Source organism: Pantherophis guttatus, chromosome 6, assembly GCF_059756535.1.
Source record: "Pantherophis guttatus breed Tessera chromosome 6, ASM5975653v1, whole genome shotgun sequence".
Classification (NCBI taxonomy): Eukaryota; Metazoa; Chordata; class Lepidosauria; order Squamata; family Colubridae; genus Pantherophis; species Pantherophis guttatus.
In genome coordinates this window covers 26183844-26202816 of record NC_142068.1, presented here as the reverse complement: position 1 = coordinate 26202816, position 18973 = coordinate 26183844, and the positions used below count along the sequence as shown (strand labels likewise).

At 38.1% G+C, this 18973-nt stretch overlaps 1 long non-coding RNA gene across 1 annotated transcript in view; it reads right to left on the bottom strand.

Annotated features, from left to right (window-relative positions):
* Window positions 1–18973, bottom strand: part of LOC117678810 (uncharacterized) — a 36136-nt gene that overhangs the window by 7518 nt on the left and 9645 nt on the right. The window contains exon 2 of the long non-coding RNA XR_009620399.2: window positions 7595–7839. This is a non-coding gene — a long non-coding RNA (uncharacterized LOC117678810). The remainder of the gene's footprint in view (window positions 1–7594; window positions 7840–18973) is intronic.

The following is an 18973-nucleotide window of genomic DNA, read 5'->3' as shown; positions in this document are numbered from 1 at the left end:
GAATTTCCTATTAATGTTTTCTTGTTTATTATTTATAATTATCCCCTTTTCTTTTACTCATTTGTTTATTCAATTGCAGCAAATTTATTCACCACATAACACCAATGTTATCTTGGAGATTAACAATAATGATAAAAAAATAACTTTACAGAATTAATGTATATAAGATTGCATTGAGAAGATCTAAATTACATTAAAATCTGAGATTAGTTACAGTTTAATTTACTTCATTGGATGCTGTTATTTGGAAGATTAAGTGAAGGAAGACCCCTGATTCAGTGGTGGGATTCAAAATTGTTTGCTACTGGTTCTGTGGGCGTGGCTTGGTGGGCGTGGCATGGCATGGCATGGCTCGGTGGGGGTGGCTCGGTGGGGGTGGCAGGGGCAGGATACTGTAAAATCTCCATTCCCTCCCCACTCCAGGGGAAGGTTACTGCAAAATCCCCATTTCCTCCTGATCAGCTGGGACTCGGGAGGCAGAGAATAGATGGGGGCAGGGCCAGTCAGAAGTGGTATTTACCAGTTCTCTGATCTACTCAAAATTTCCGCTACCGGTTCTGCAGAACTGGTCAGAACCTGCTGAATACCACCTCTGCCCTGATTGATGTTGTTTTGAACTGCCAGAGATAAGACGGGATATAAATGTGATACATAAACAGCAAATATACAATGAAAATTATAATAATAGCTAACAACTATCCCTATAACAAATTTATAAATCAGAGAATAATAACTAAAATGCATCATATGAAACAATCTGAAAAGGTTTTAGGTTTTAAAAATATGAATTTGAAAAACCAAAAGAAGAGAAAAGACAACAAAGTGGAGAACTTTTCTGGAAATGGACTATTTGTTCAGCATATCTGGACAGAGTTTATTTGGCAACAACCAAAGTGGTATTTCCAAACAACCCTTTTCCCTATTTGCCACCCACCACACTTCATTTGCCAAAGACATTACAGAAACACAAATGTTCTTTTCATAACGTTTAATTTCACCCTTACTCTGGTATTGGCTGAGTGGACATCCTGACTGTTATTATGAGCTTGTTCTACCACCAAGGCACAAAAATTTGTCTCATTTTCAAGCCACCAGAGATTGTGTTCTATCACCAGTGTAAAACAGAAATAAAACTTTATTTCCTTGCTGATAACAGAACAGGTTTTCTTCCAAAAGATGAAATGTAGTCATTCAGTTCAAAGCCCCCTCCTGCAATTAGACTAGTGAAAAACTTCTAATTAGAGCAGCTTGTTAGTTGCGCAAGAGGGCAGTTGTGGCAGAAAGAGACTAGCCACTATAATTTTTAAGATGGAGCTACTGATCCTTCTCTGTATCAAGTTGTCTAGCTTTGGTTACACATGAAGAATTCCCATATCATCTATGTTCTTTAAATATTCCTTCACTGGTGTTACCGACCTTTCTAATAGGCATTTCAACGTACTGTTGAAATGTTACTTTGAAATACTGCTCTAATATAGTTAACACTCATATCAACCTTCATATGCATTATGCGAAGGACCCAGCTCTCTGGAAAGGGCTCTATTGATGGGAAAGATGGAAGGAAAGAAAAGAAGAGGATGACCAACCACAAGATAGATTACTTCAGTTACAGTGGTAACTGGTGCACCACTGGAAGACCCAATGACCTATTTAGATCATCATGGAGAAAATCTATAAATGTGTTTGCTAAGAGTCAACATTAACTTGATGGCACATTGCCATCCTCCTCATGCAGGGATCAAAATGTATGTCTGGTGTTCGGTGTTTTTTTTTTTTGTTTGTTTGTTTGTTTGTTAAGTTTTTCATAGATAAGAAATGGCCTGAATGTTGCTGAACTTGGGGTGGTACATAACCCTGTATGTACATGCTGATTTTTTAAAAATGTTCTTCATCCAGTCAAATTAAAAGGAAAGTATATGAAATAAATACATTTTGGGTAGTTTTTTACGCAAGCAAATCTTGATGTTGTAGAAATGGACAACTTGTAGTTCTGGCATTTTAGCATCATCATCCAGCCCTTGGTTTAATTTCAAAAGCCAGCTGTAAGTTTAGTTCTCTTACGAGAACAAAAGACAATGGGATATTAGGAAAAGGAAAGCTATCAGCCACTTTGTAATTTGCCTTAATGGTCAGCATTAAATACAATACACTGATTTGTGCTGAAATCAGAGGTCTACGTTGCATTTCTCTGCTGAAATTACTTTTCAAATATTGATAATTTTTGTTTCAAAATACTGTGAAAGAGAAATTGACAATAATAGAACCCATTGTACAATCTTCTATCTGTTAGCGATAGTCTCACAAACTCAAATCAAAAAAGTAATACTGGACAAACTATAAACTGGACAAACTATAAAGTTTTTTATTTTATTTTATCCATTTATATATTTCCTTCTCCCCAAAAGCCTGTATTTGCGTACAAGAAAGGAATGCAGCTGAAGGCCTTGCATATTTCTCTCCCACAGACCAAAACATAACTGTAAATCAGAAGCAGGGAGAAGGATTTTTTTGTCTTGTTCTTTTGTAATTGTATCTTCAACTATACAAATCCTGCCAATTCTGTAACAGAAGTGATGAACAGGCTTGTCAAGCATGGACATCATCAGCAAATGCTCTTACAGTGCAGTGCAATCCTAAGTATAGTATACCAGTAGTTCTCAACCTTTTCTTTGCTATGGAGCCCCTTTGAATACCTTTTGTGGCCATGGACCATGGCCACAGACCCCCAAGACTTAACTCAAGATTTAAATCATAAAATAATTTAGCATAATTTTCATTAAATGTCAATTAAATCAAATTTAGTTTTAGTCCTGATCCCATCTTGTAAATTCTCCAACACTGGAAGTTTTTAAGAAGAGATTGGATAACCATTTGTCTGAAGTGGTGTAGAGTTTCCTACCTAAGCAGGGGGTTGGACTAGAAGACCTCCAAGGTCCCTTCCAACTCTGCTATTTTATTCTATCTACTGTGGTTGTTTGTTTGTTTTTTGTAGAATAACCCTAGGCATATCAGTCAAAAGGAAGGATAGTCTTTAGCACAGAATGTTTTGCATGAACCATTCAAACCTAACTCATATATTTGAACTCATAAATGCATTACAGTATATGCAGGGTACTTTGGATTGGACTTACTCCCCCAATTCTATCTATCCTCCAGTGGGATACTATTATTGAACTCCTGTTTCTGATACTGAATGGGCACCTCCCAACTTTGCAAGAAATATTCTGCTTCAGGATTTCAAAGTCATTTTTTCAAGACTTCACGGACCTTCTGTGAGCACATCCCAGGCTCCCAGGGTTCCACAGACCCAGGTTGAGAACCACTGCTGTGTATTATTCAGATCTACTTCAGAGATTCTCAGAGAAGTCTAGCTAGGGTGACAAGCTCAGTTAAGCTCTCATCTTCTGAAACTTTTTGGTGGAATATGTGGAGATGAATAAGCTGCATGGAGTTTCATTTTCTATCCAATCTGAATGCTCCATGATTCACCTGAACAAATGAAAAGGGGTTATTTTCCTAAATGGTTAATCAAAATAAATACAGATACAAAATAAACATTTCCAACTTGCAAATCTTCCTGATGGATTTGAGATTGGTTCTCAAACTGCGGTTCATGGCATATTTGTGTGGAGAAAGTAGGAGGAAAGTCATTCAAAGTCTGTGCCTGCTTTGCTGAGTATGGTCACAGTGGGACGAGTGGTTTTGGAACAGGCTTAATGGAAAGCAAAATATAATCTGAATTTTGAAACTTGGTTAACCAGGAAGCGAGACATCCAAAAAAACATTTCAAAAACCATCCAATAATCACAGGAATGCTATGATTGGCAGTTCCCCATTGACTAATGATTTCTAACAAAGCATATAATGTATTTATAGCTTTTGGAAAGTCTATTTATTAAATTTATATATCACTCATCTTACCCTGAAAAGTGACTCTCTTACTGAAAATTTTTAGACTTCTGCTACTAATAAAAGTAACTTTAAAAAAAAAGGTTGATGAAAATTACTTATCTTTTAGAAAATGACATATTTTTTTTTACCATCCATAACATATTGAGAAAAGTCATATATCATGTTATGATGTCCTGGTATTAGAGTTTGACAACATCTGCTTTAGATTAATACGTCCATTTGGATATAAATAATCCCTGGTCCCTGCATATGGCCCCTGAAGATTTCAAAACGTATTTACTAACTTAATATTTTTTTTTAACTGACAGGAAAAATAATTTAGTATAATTTTCATTAAATGTCAATTAAATCAAATTTAGTTTTAGTCCTGATCCCATCTACTGTTTTTTGCAGAATAACCCCAGGCATATCACTCAAAGGGAAGGATAGTCTTTATCACAGAAAGTTTTGCATGAACCGTTCAAACCTAACTCATATGTTTGGGCTCATAAATGCATTACAGTATATGCAGAGTACTTTGGATTGGATTGACTCCCCCAACTCCATCTATCCTCCAGTGCGATCCTATTATTGAACTCCTGTTTCTGGTACTGAATGGGCACCTCCCAGCTTTGCAAGAAATATTCTGCTTCAGAATTTCAAAATAATCATGATGTCAGCATAAACAAAGAAGCTACCATGAATAAACACAAATATATGTGCCCCAAGATAATGTTGCAGGATTCCATCTGGGTCTGTCACAGGGACCAGAGGTTTAGTCTTCTGAGCTTTTGGACTTGTGCTGGAGCCCTTCCTCAGGGAACCTCTTTCTACTAGAATGACACATTTTGGTAGAGAAGTTATCTGAGATAGGTCTCCAGCATGAGTCCAAAAGCCTGGAAGACTAAACCTCTGGTCCCAGTGACAGACCCAGATGGGATCCTGATAAAAAGCTGTGATTGTGATTTTTGGAAAATTAAAAATTAAATTAAATTAAATTGAAAAATTAAAAACACTAATTCAAGGGCTGACAGTATAGAAAAGAGAACTTAATGCATAGGAAAGAGCCCTATTTTGTTCTGGGAAATTGGATTCCATCAACAAATTTAAAAAAAAACACTGATCAATTTTTTTTTTGCTTCAATCCAGTGGTGAAATTCAACTTTTTTTTACTACTGGTTCTGTGGGCGTGACTTGGTGGGCGTGGCTTGGTGGGTGTGGCAGGGAAAGGATACTGCAAAATCCCCATTCCCTCCCCACTCCTGGGGGAAGAGATTGCAAAATCTCCATTCCCACCCCATTCTGGGGCTAGCCAGAGGTGGTATTTGCCAGTTCTCCGAATTACTCAAAATTTCCGCTACTGGTTCTCCAGAACCTGTCAGAACCTGCTAGATTTCACCCCTGCTTCAATCCCACATAGGCATTTAGTAATCTGGAGAAAAGAACCAACCAATGAAGAAAGTTTAAGCTGTCTTGCAACTCTGGTTTCCATCTGACCTAAGATGTGCTTTTAAGTGTAGTTATAACTTGATTGCATGTATTTGCATATCATGTTTGATTAGAATCTGAGATCCACCCTGTGTGTCAGGATATGCAGAAGGGCTTCAAAATAAGAGGGGGGAAAAATAAAATAAGGAAAAAAATAGACAATGTGGAATGCGCAATTCATTCACTTCTTAGGTCAAATCTTATTTTGCTTACATTAAAAATGTTATATTTCATGAAAAAAAGACATCTACAAATGAACATGTTTATTGAAATAACTTACATTGTCGGTCTCCTATCATTCACACTGATCATAAGCAACTCACAACAACCAATAAAATCAGCCCCATAATAAGACATTATGGTGTATGATTCTCTTTATTTCATCAGGTAATAATATATTTTAGAAGAGAGTTTTATGTTGTTGATCATTAAATCCAAGCCAAGAAACAGGATTGCATGTCATAATACAATGCAAAATAAATAAAAAAGCATAAAATATATTGGTTCCCTTCTCAAACCACAGGCAGTTAGAATTTTTCATGTTTGATTTAATCTAAGTCCAAATAAAATATAGACTGGGAACCCTGAAACTGGAAAACCATCAGCTCAGAAGAGAACAACAAAATTAGTGAATAGTTGACTTTGGAATCACTGTTGAAAGGGGCAGATAATGAAATGCAAATGTCAACCCACAGTACAGCTAAGTTACAGGACTGTGCATCGTATTCAGGGTATCTACATATAGAATATTCCACAGAACACTGTCTAGCAGGCTTTCTGTTCCACCTGATCTTAGTCCAATACATCTTTTTCAAAAAAATAAATAAAAATAAAAACATTTGGGAAGCTAGCATGCTACAAGGTAAAGAATCAGTTTCAAATATTCTTAGAAAGTAAAATGGTAGGTGGAGGTAGCTCAGTAATTGAGTCAATCAATCAATCAACCAATCAATCCCCTCTAAATAAAAGGTAAAGTTTCCCCTCGCACATGTGCTAGTCATCCCGACTCTAGGGGGCGGTGCTCATCTCTGTTTCAAAGCCGAAGAGCCAGCGCTGTCCGAAGATTTCTCCGTGGTCATGTGGCTGGCATGACTAAAAGCCAAAGGCACATGGAAAGCTGTTACCTTCCCACCAAAGGTGGTCCCTATTTTTTTACTTGCATTTTTTATGTGCTTTTGAACTGCTACGTTGGCAGAAGCTGGGACAAGTAACGGGAGCTCATAGTATGTCTTAAATTTAGTATTCCTGAAAAAAATGTATATGACCACCAAATTAGAAATGTTTGCATTATGTTACTAAAATCTAGTTACAACAGCACAGAAAAAAATGACTTATGACCATTTTTCACACTTACAACCTTTATAGCAGTCCCATAATCATGTGATCAAAATTCAGATGCTTGGCAACTGTTTCATACTTATGACTGTTGCTGTGTCCCAAGGTTATATGATCCCCTTTTGCAACCTTTTGACAAGGAAAAACAATGGAGAAGCCAGATTCACTTAAAAACTGGGTTACTAACTTATCAACTGCAATGATTCATTAACAACTGTGGCAAGAAAGGACCTAAAATGGGGCAAAACTCACTTAACAAATGTCTCACTGAACAATGTAAATTTTGGACTCTATTTTGGTCGTAAATTTGAGGACTACCTGTAATAGGTTTTCTTTTTAGATTTTTGCTGCCCAGATAACTCTCTTCCCTCTCTCTTCCCTCATTCTATCCTAAGTAAAAAGGAAGAAAAAGGAAGAAAAAAGAAGAAAATAGCCAGCTGCAATTATCTGGGGAAGCCACAAGGTCCCCTGAGAATTTCATTTCTAGTGCATACTGCTGCTGTTGAGATGACACCTTACTTAACTGCAACAGCAGACAACTGTGTGGGAAGTTCAACCCAACTAGGTAGACCAGACCACAAAGTCAACTACACAAGAAGGCTAAAAATACTTTTATTGAGAGTGGCTATAATAACAGAATGTTGCATATCTGATTATGCTGTACCCCATCCTTCTTCTTATAGTTCAGTAAAGCTGCTTGAGCCACTTCCATACGATCTTGTTCTGGACTTTAGAAAAATGCTTCAGTCCTTTTTGCCTATCTTGACATATCTCTGTCAAGATCATATTCCTTATCTCTGCAGTAATAGCAGCTTGTTCTATCCTTCCTGCTGTGCTATTAATCCACTACAATCCAGATTATGGTAGTTCTACCACTTACATTTGTTGAAGACCCTGTTGTGGCCCACCAGTGGCCAGTGGAGCTGGCGGCAGACTCAGACAGTGAAGAGGTTGGGGAGGAACATGGGCCAGTCCTGGAGTCTGGGGAAGGCTCTGATGAGTTCTCTGTGTCGTAGGCAGAGATGGGGCCAGGGCCATCCAACAGTTATCAGCTGCCTTCGGAGTTAGAGATAAGTGGGGCAGAAGAACATCTGGAGCCTGTTCCCAATGTGCGCGTGCTCAGAGCTGTCAGGAGAAGGGAACAATTAAGGAACAGGGGTCGACTTGGGAGTAAAGGCACAAGGGGACACTGAATGGCCCCTCCCATAGGGAATAAATAGGAGCAAAAGGGGAGTGGTGTTTGCAAGAGACAATTATTAGTTTATTAGTATGAAGATTTGCTTATCTGAGTTTATGTCTCACAGCGACTCCTTGCCAAGTATCTCATTGTACAGCATCGTGCCTGGAAGCTATCAACCTGGCAAATATCCAAGGACTGATAAGGTTTGTAGTTGAAATTCACCCTTGAAAGACTGTTTGCCGGGACATTGCTGGATGTAAATGCTAGGAATTCACATTAGCCAAATAAAGTTTTTTCGGGACAAGGAGTCTGTTTCGTGATTTGGTGAAGCCAGAACAGACCCAGAACAAGGAGTCAATGCAAAGGGGAGGCTGGTGCCCCATGCCAGTAGACCCCAAGGTAGCTATACTTGTATTAAAAGACCATAAAGACCCCACCCCTGTCTTCATACACATTTGAAATGTATGAGAAATAGTGTCTCTTTTCTCTTGGAAAAACAGAGTTTTTCTTTCGCCAGAGCTTTCCTGAATGTTACATAACTAATTCACAAGCACCATGGAAGAAATTCCTGCTTGTCAAAGTTAAAAGTTTTTTAAATTATTTGAAATATATATTAAAAGAAATATGGAGGAACCCTCACCTTCATTGCTTGCTACCTCGTACATTCTAGAGAAATAAATACAACCTTCCAAGAAGCCAGCAATCTATCAAATTATTCTGAATATTTGTTATAGAAAAGCAGTAGCAAACTTTCTTGGAATGAATATTTGTTTCCAAAAACAAGTAATTAAATGGAGTGAACCTACAAATCAAGATTTTGGACTGTGTGTTGTCCTTCTGATTTCTTTCTTTCTTTCTTTTCTTTCCTTTCTTTCTTTCTTTTCGGTGTTCTTTAATCTGCCAAGGAATTCACTTGAGATATATACAGCTTCTTTTTAGGAAAGTATTAAGACCAGCAACAGCTGTAAAACTATCAAAGAGCAGTGTAATGAGCCTTTTCTCCAAATGCTAAAACTGCCAGCCAAGCATTTATCACCCATTCTTGTCAGGATCATGTTATTTTTTTATGTTGATAGATAAAGAGAGAAGTCAGCTTGGCCTGCTAGGAAAAGTTTGGTTACCTTATAAGTCAATGTAAGCTTTAGTCAGTGAAAAAGCCCACATAATAGCCAAGTACTTTCTCTGCCATATGCAGTTTTAATAGTCTACTCAAACCACACATTACTTGGAGACGAGAGACTCATTGATTTACTAAGCTGCAACTGATTCAAAACAGAGCTGTGTAACTCCAATGGGGTTTTGTTTTGTTTTTGTTTTTGGCCTACAAAAGCAATTTATTAAATCCAGAGTCTCCTCCCTACAAGCAAATCTACATGTGTTTTTAGGGAAGGGATATTTATTTTTCTGCTAGTTCATTAAGATAAGGATAGAAATTAAGGAACAGGCCTTTCTGCAACTCTCTAACTGATTATAGTTGAAGACAGTGTGTGAAGTGAATTACAATGGAAATACATTGGTTCAAATCCTGCAATTTTATTCTTTAATTGCCACTGTAACTTTATGAATTTTTTTATCTGCAATGTATTATATTATGTTAGCTAATGTGAAAGAGCCTGATTAAAAAATATTTTAAATAAATGCAAGTGAGGCTGAAAAATGTAAGATGTCTCATTGCATTTTCCTTCTTTCTACAATTAGCAGTCAACTAAGTAAAGAGAAACGTGGGTTTCTCTTCCAAATCACATCTCTTCCAAAACCATTATCATTTGAGTCACAGTGAAAAGATGACATTGCTAGTGACAACGAATTACATAATTCTTGCTTCCAATAGGCTAACTTTAAACAACGGTCTATTTCTTTATCAAACTAAAGAATTTCTTGACATCATTAGGTAGCACTACCATTTTGACTTGAAAATGAAAAAAAAAATCTGATTTTGATCTGTTCTAAACCTTCTGTATGTATAAAAGAGCAGTATTAGAAACCTAGATACTGTCTCTAAATTCAGAATACATCCCATATTTAATTTTTCATAAATTTGACTTACATCTGATGTCTTGCGAAAAAGAAGAAGAAAAGCAAGAAAGAGGTTTTATTGTATTTCTGTGCCAGCTTTCAAGCATCTATGCTTAAGCAGTACAGGAGCCACAACAGAAACTTGAAAGCACAATGAAACAGTATGAGAAGAACACCAAATACTTTAGAGAGAATTCTTCTGCATTATGTTTTCCTACTGAAAGAGCCATTCATACACGAAGATGGAAAAAAGACAGCGTAAGATTATAATGGAACGTGGGAAAACCATGGAAGACAGGACAAAGAGATGCTGCCAAGGGAATGATCAAACAATAGTCAGAAGGACAGTGGGCAGGGCTGAAGACTCCCAAGGGACCCTTCCTAGTTTCTCTCGGACTGTATTGGAGATTATGGGAGAATTTTACTGTCAGACTTGCAAGATTCTGTCAACGTAGCTTTCTAACAAAGTAAAATTACTTTATCTGGTTGTGTTTCCTGTTTGGTCAACCTGGTAAGGCTGAAGAAGAGAGAATGAAAAATCCAACAGTAAGTTTGACACATAATTTTTACACAATATATTCAGAATGTAAGAGGTTTCTCTGTAGAAAAAAAGACAACTTAAAAATGATATGATCAAAGTCCATGGAACTGGCTATGAGTTAGTCTAAGCAGAAAGAGTTTAGGATTGGAAGGTTTTTTTCCCCCTCTTCTTCCATAATAATATAATCTTGAATTGTTCATCAGTTTATTTGGTGACAATGTAATTTTTAAAGCACATCTTCGTGTTATACATAAACTGTGGAAAGAATAACATGGGATGCATTTAATGACCACTCATCTAATTGGATAATAATGTTATTTCATGGATAATAATGCTATTTGTAGAACATGAATGTGTTTATTCCGCGTATGGCATACAATATCAGGGAAATTTACAAATGCTAGATACAATGCAGTCCTGACAGCCTAAGTAGCTAGTTCATTCTGTTCAGCACTTGTGTGCCTATCCTTGGTACACCATAGGGGGCAAACTAGCTTACACCAGCTGACTAGTGGTACTTGGGTTGCTGGTCCTTCTGGATTCCTCCGTGAGTCTCACCTCGCCTCCTGTTGCATTGCCTCACATCAGTCAGGTCCAGTGCCGCCTTCTGCTCTCTGCACACACAAACACAGCTAGGTTTTTCCCACCAAAGTGGTATCCATCCAGGGCCGGATTTTCCTATAGGCTAACTAGGCTTCAGCCTAGGGCCTCAAGATCAAGAGGGGCCTACATTCAAATTGTTAGCAAAATTAAAATTACACTTTCACTATAGGTGAAAGGGCCTCATAAGTGAAATAGCCTAGGGCCTCTTTTCATCTAAATCCGGCCCTGTATCCATCTATCTGCTCTCAATATTGCATGCTTTTGAACTGCTGGGTGGGCAGCAGAGGTGGGTTTCAGCAGGTTCTGACTAGTTCTGGAGAACCAGTAGTGGAAATTTTGAGTAGTTCGGAGAACCGGTAGTAAAAATTCTGACTGGCCCCGCCCCCATCTATTCTCTGCCTCCCAAGTCCCAGCTGATTGGGAGGAAATGGGGATTTTGTAGTAACCTTCCCCTGCCACACCCACCAAGCCACGCCCACCAAGCCATGCCACGGCCACCAAGCCACACCCACAGAACCGGTAGTAAAAATTTTTGAAACCCACCACTGGTGGGCAGGTGTAGAACATGAAAGCAAGACATTACTTCCAATAAACAGAAGCTCAATGCTGGAAAGCACAAAGCAGAAGCTGTTTATGAACTCAAGCCCTGCTTCTGGATTCTCCGTTGGCATCTGTTTGGCCGCCGTGAGATTAAAATACTAGATAGTCATCTTATTTATTTATTAGTTCAATTTATATGCCGCCTTTCTCCGGAGACTCAGGGCGGCTATTGTTCTGAGCCTGTAGATTTTTATTATTGTATGTCAGGCAGATATTTTGGGAATAGCTGTGGCTGCTCAATTTAGCCAATCCAATTGTGTGGTAAGTATTTTGTTTGGTTCATTTTCTAAATTGGGACAAGACAAAATTACAAACTGAGATAGGGGAAAAAAATTAAAAAAGCAAACCTGACAGGTACAGGCCATATTTCTCTAAGTTTGTAAAACACCATGTTAAAGAGCTGCACTTTGTGATAAATTGCTGCATAAAAAATGTATGTAAAACTTGAGCAGGTGGTTACAAATTTTACCACCCAAGTTTTAGTGTGATATCTTATTGTTACCAGAAGATAACTTACTATGGCCTGCTTCAGGGGAAACTCTGGGAATATAGCTAATGACTGCACTAGAAATGGAGAATTGTGTTATAATTCTAAATTCATGATTCCAATGTGTCATCAGGGCTAAGAAATATAGAAAAACGAGGTGCCACATTTTTAGCTTAAGCACCCTGAAATAAATGGTATCTTCAGCTAGAATACTACTATACAGAAAATAGGACATTTGAGCCAGGATGAAATCCAGCAGGTTCTGACAGGTTCTGGAGAACCGGTAGCAGAAATTTTGAGTAGTTCGGAGAACTGGCAAATACCACCTCTGGCTGGCCCCAGAATGGAGATTTTGCAATATCCTTCTCCTGGAGTGGGGTGGGAATGCAGATTTTGTAGTTTCCTTCCCCTGCCATGCCCACCAAGCCACGCCCACCAAGCCACGCCCACAGAACCGGTAGTAAAAAAATTTGGATTTCACCACTGCATTTGAGGCATTTATCCATTTTGATTCTGAGTTTGATTTTCAGAAAGATACTTTATTGCAGTCTTTTTCATCTTCATATTTCAAAGGGATTAACATTTGTATACAAGCACAAACAAGGGCAGCTACTTAAATACATTTGGCTGAAATAGCTTGATGTTCCTCTCACACACAGCTCAATATGCAGAAGTTGATTAACTACAGAATCTACTTTTACCTTACAGGTAGAATAGCATCTCACTGTGCCTAACTGCAACAGTAAGAGTAAACACAAATCAAAACATATGGCATATATGCCACAATCACACTGGACTTCCTAGCAACTATTGACCTAGAGCAGGGGTGAGCAACTGTGGCCCTTTTACAACCTGTGGACTTCAACTCCCAGAATTCCTGAGACAGTCAAGCTGGCTCAGGAATTCTGGGAGTTGAAGTCCACAGGTTGTAAAAAGGCCACAGTTGCCCACCCCTGACCTAGAGTTCCTGATTATAAAGACAATTGTACTCAACTGAATTGAACATCCAATAAAGGAGGCACTATGACAAATTAGCCATCAATAGACACATAGATATAAAAAATATCGATGTATTGTGCAAAAGAGACAATCTAAAAAGGGAACAAAAAACCCCAAACACCTCCCTACCAGCCATCTGTATCCAAATGAGCACAGATTAATTACAAGATTAACTTCAGACCAACCATCAAGTAAACAATATTTGTCTGAAATGGTATAGGACAGGGTTTCCTGCCTGAACAGGGGGATGGACTAGAGACCTCCAAGGTCCTTCTCAATTCTGTTATTCTGTTATTCCAATCACATAACTGCCAAACAATCCAACAGTAAACAGCCCAACAAAGAAACTCTAAGATTATCCCCACCAACACTGACAGAGCAAGCCATTAAAATATAAACTGAGAGCAAATTCCACTCCTGACTACTGTAGTTTGGTTAATGAAATGTCTTCAAGAAAACAACCAAGCTCAGAGAGCATTAAGGACCTTTGAATTAGTCACAAATGGAAAGTCTTTTCAGACCTCTTCTTATGATGCAAAGTCCAGAATGAGGGCAGGAAGGATTGGCACACATATTTGAAGGGCATGGCAAAGGGATAGGTGGGTTGCCATCCTATACATTAATCCAGTGTATAGAATGTCTAAAGAGGATTAAAGAGGATTATATAATTGCACATCAGCTGGAATGAGGAGTGTCATCTTTGTCTTGTTTTCCCAAGGAACTTTTGGTTTTTCAAAATAAAAAACATAATGACATTTCTCCCTACTAAGTTGCAGCTACACCAATTCATTCTATGAAATTACAAAGCTGATAAGCCAATGAAATAGAAGACTTTCAAGGATATCTATTACACATTCTGAAAATTGTACTTCCCAGACTCAGAAGAAGAAGAAAAATGGATAACATTTGGGCAATGTTCTGCTTTGGAATTTTAGTCATAAAACAGCTGGATGCACTCATTTCAGTCAATGAAGTATTTAACAAGGAGTAAACATTTGCTATTTGTGTATTTGTTCTATGGATAGATAACCAAGTCTGGTAGTGTTGATTGAACAGTCAGAGAAGGAAAGCCAAGACTTATTTGCTGGGTTATTCTTTTTTACAGTAATATCACTATCTGCAGAGTGATATTATCTTCCATGAACCCTGATTTAAAATATAATTCAGCAGAGTGAATGAAAAGAAAGGCAGGAAAACATACAGATCTCATCAACAATACTTGCCTGGCCATATCTCCTAAAATTCCATAGTCTCCATGAAACCTGAGCTGTGCCTCTCATAGCCCTTAATCATCTCTTTCTAAACCCTAATGATAGGCTTTGGGGGAGGCTGAATACAAGTGATAATAGTTGAGGAATCAGCCAATGCCTTTTAAGTTAATCACTTGTTTAGCTTGGCTGATACATATGTTAAATTTGGGGAAGGAGTATGGGGAAAAACAATGATCTTTTACTGCCATAAACTAAGGCTTTGAGGAAGAACAAGAAATGATTCATTCAGACCACATGTAGCCAAAAGTTACATTAGAGCGGTGTTGTTGGGCTTGATATTTTGGGTTTATGGTGTGCATGATTAATTTTCAATTTAAAAAAAAAGATATTTACTAGCACTGATATTTTATTCTATATTGTAACAGAACTATCAGGTTCTTCTACCGGTTCGCCCTGGTTCGGGAAAACCGGTAGTGGCGATGGCGGGAGGCTCTGCCCACCCGCCCGGACGTCATCACGGACGCTCTGCATATGTGCAGAAGCTCTGCGTGCGCGCTCACAATTCCAAACCGGTAGCGAAGGTAAGTGGAACCCATTACTGGTCTATGGAGATTCTCAATCATCCAGATCATGGTTGTCCCAAAGATACTTTTCAAAAGGCAACTGGACTTTCTCGATTTGTTCCTTGAAAATGTTTCACTCCTTATCCAAAAAGCTTATAATTACGAACATATAGTTAGGAAGAACTGAAGAAACTTCAGTTCTTGGATGAGAAGTGAACTGTTTTCAAGGGAAAAAAACACCTTTGGGACTCCAAAATCAAGGTTACCACTGCAGGAATCCTGCCTCTGGACAAATATAGAACATGGTAGACTGCAGACCTTGTCCCTCAGCAAATAGTTTCTGTACTGAACTGTACGCAAACTATGAATATATCACAATGTCTCCAAAGTATATTAAATGTAATTCAGTTGAAACAAATATGTCCTGCCATAATGGAAAAAAAACAATTAACTTGCTTTCTGGATTTTGCTTCACACAATAGTTGTTTTCCTTCTCCATCTTCTGCCTGCAGCTTCATTTCATTGAAGGCTTTCCCAATTTTCTAGAGTTGACTTAAGGACACAAAGTAGCTTTATTGGGAGAGCAAATTTTATTAACCAGTGATGTCTTTCCATTTACTTCCTTATGCAGCTGTTGTGAGAATGTAAAAAAAAAAAAAAGTTCCATGACTACATTCCCTTTCTGACAGTCACTATTTGTTTTATGATCTACTGTTCATTGGTGGAAGGAATTATTGGACTCAGCCCAAGGTCTGCCCACTGTTGATAGGCAAACTTCAAAGCTTTTGTTTTCCCTTCATATATTTTCATTATCTGTCAACTGAATAGGGACTACAAACCTTTCAAATGTTGACAGCCTTCAAATAAGATACTCGTTTATGTAAAAGTAATCACATGAACATCCTGATTTCCACTGATGAGTGAAGAAAGGAGTTAAATGGGCCTCAGAAAGAATACTAACAGAGAAGAAACATAAATCATTTGTTCTCAGATCTGGAATTTTCAGGTTATACTTTGCTGATCCTTAATATACATTGTACTTTATACCATTCATGTTTCTCCTGTGGCAACACCAATTAAGACTCTAAAGAACGATGGACTAGCAAATATATTCACAATAGAATAAGAGCAGAGAGGAAAAATTAAATATGATAATCAACAAATTATGTTGTGGTCTTCTTTGTAAAATGTTCGTTGAGAGCGACCTTGTCCATCCACAAAATGGTTGCCACAAGGGACATAAAATTAAAAAGCACAATTTGCCACAATGTTACCTGCATGTAATCCCATTTCCAGAACGTTCCCTATTACCATCCCTGATTAACTTGGTTCTTTTCCTAAGCAGAAGTGCAGAAGGCAAAAGCACAACAGACATCAGTCAGACTTTGGGGATCCATTTGAGGCCTAGAGGTTAAGAACTAAAGTGTGACTATAGGTTAGCAATCTGCTTCAGGTTAGCAATCTGCTTCGCAACATGTCAGTTTTCTAGTTATTTTATAATATGTTTTGGATATTTTTTTCAGGATACCTGGCAAATATGAAATAAAGTGTCTGCGAGCAACCTTGGAAGCTCAAATATGATTGAGGTCAGGTCTGTGCTGCTTTCTGCAGTATGAAGACTCTAACTTCAGCAAGCCCTCTCTTAATACCTCCCTCCAATCTAGCTTGCGATTCCACCACATCCACACTTAAAACCCTAAAAAAGACTAGAAATTTCACCCATTATCATGTTACCAGAGGGTCTTCTATATTTCTCCAAAAGTATGGGAAACAGAGTTATGGAATCTACCTCCTGAAATGTGCCCACCCTACTCTAAATAACAATAGCACTTAGACTTATATACTGCTTCATAGTGCTTTACAGCCCTCTCCAAGCAGTTTACAGAGTCAACATATTGTCCCCAACAATCTGGGTCCTCATTTTACTCACCTTGGAAGGATGGAAGGCTGAGTCAACCTTGAGCCTGGTGAGATTCAATCTGCCAAACTGCTGGCAGTCGGTGATCAGCAGAAGTAGCCTGTAGTACTGCACTCTAACCACTGTGCCACCGTGGCTCATAGAAGCTAAATGTAATCTTACGGATTTATATTAACCTTTCACCCAGCTTCCCTTGACCTGGAACCCCTGAGATCTTCAGACTACAATTCCCAGTATTTATAAAGGTATAGATAGATTACAGTTGTAGATTAGCTCCATTACAATAAACTACCTACTCTAAATCTAATGAGAATGATCCTTTCCCCTGCCGTCCTTTCTTTCCTGGATCCCTCAAGCCTATCCTTTATTATTTAGTAGAATCTCTGATTCTCTGGGGAGGATCTGATGGACAGAGCACAATGAAAAATACTGTTTTCATTTTGCAAGTTTTTGAATAAAGCAGGCAAACTTTGTGTGTGTGTGTGTGTGTGTGTGTGTGTGTGTGTGTGTGTGTGTGTATCAATTTTCTTACTTCTTCGTAGGGTTTATGTGTGTTTTTCTTCTAGCCAGGTTTTCCCTACGTAGCCAAGGTTTTTTTGTAGCTCCAGCTCAGTAGAATCACATCTACTCGGTTCTGGGCTTTTTTCCTTTCTAACACCTAGCAAGCTCTAACTGCTAGGTGGGAGACCTAAATAGATCCATTTCTAGCTCGTTATCTGTCATCAGTAGGCCACACCCATATCCTCCCTGTAAAGGCACAGTATCAATTTTCTTACTTCTTCGTAGGGTTTATGTGTGTTTTTCTTCGGCTAGAAGAAAAACACACATAAACCCTACGAAGAAGTAAGAAAATTGATACTGTGCCTTTACAGGGAGGATATGGGTGTGGCCTACTGATGACAGCTAACGAGCTAGAAATGGATCTATTTAGGTCTCCCACCTAGCAGTTAGAGCTTGCTAGGTGTTAGAAAGGAAAAAAGCCCAGAACCGAGTAGATGTGATTCTACTGAGCTGGAGCTACAAAAGAACCTTGGCTACGTAGGGAAAACCTGGCTAGAAGAAAAACACATACACACACACACACACACACACAGTATGTATGTATGTATGTATGTATGTATGTATGTATGTACATATGTATGTATGTCCATTGAAACTAAGGTGGGCCACATTTTAGGAAGTGGCCTCCAAACACTGCTTCCCATACTTCTGGAGAGGCATAGGAGACCCTCTGGTAACATGAACATGGAAGGAATGGGGTGAAATTTCAGCTTTTTAAAAGGTTTTAAGGGTGGGTTTGGTAGATTCCCCTGCTGGAGGTGACTTGTTTTTACTACAATATGATTGTTCATTAAAACCCTAAATGGTTTGATATCTGTATAATTACTAGACTGTCTTCCACATTTAAAAAACTGCTAGTACAAGTTAGTTTATCCAGAAACTAACAGTAGTTAAGGACAGTATGGTTTTCAGGCTGGGAACTTTCTTTCTCAAGAGATTTAATACCGTCATTGTGTTTCTCGTTCAGTCTTTAGGCAATGACTGAAAACAATTTTATCTGCCTTTTTCAATCCAGTATAGCATGAGATTATATATTATTTTTGGTTGTCACTGATTCTAGGTTTTGTTTTTATTTACTGCTTGCTGAAGAACCCCCAACTATTCGATGTTGGCTTACTGTATGATAATTGATAAATAGGCCTTTTTGGTTGTGGAGACTCACATAAACACTACTAATTCCTTGTTTGACACCCAGTTTTATAACCTTGGAACTCAGAGTTATTTTTATTTCCCAAAACTTCTAAAATGTTTTAGCTATGACAAGTTTTCAGATTGTTGTTTTATTCTGGTTGTGTTTGTATGAGGTTTGTATTTAATCTGAGCAAAGTTGTTCTTTGTTATTGTAATAATTGTTTTGAAGGTGGGGCATCAATGCTTACGATGAATAAAAATAAGGTCACGTGACAAGGAATAAGGGCAGAAATGAAAGATTATATGCCAAGGGAGAATATCTTCAGATCTTTGCAAGTTGTGTTTTCAGCATTCAAGCATTCAGTAGTGCAAAACTAATGTCCCTTCAGGACAGGGAGGCTGAAATATTTCATCTTCAAGAGTAGCACACTAGAAAGGAATCAAGAAAC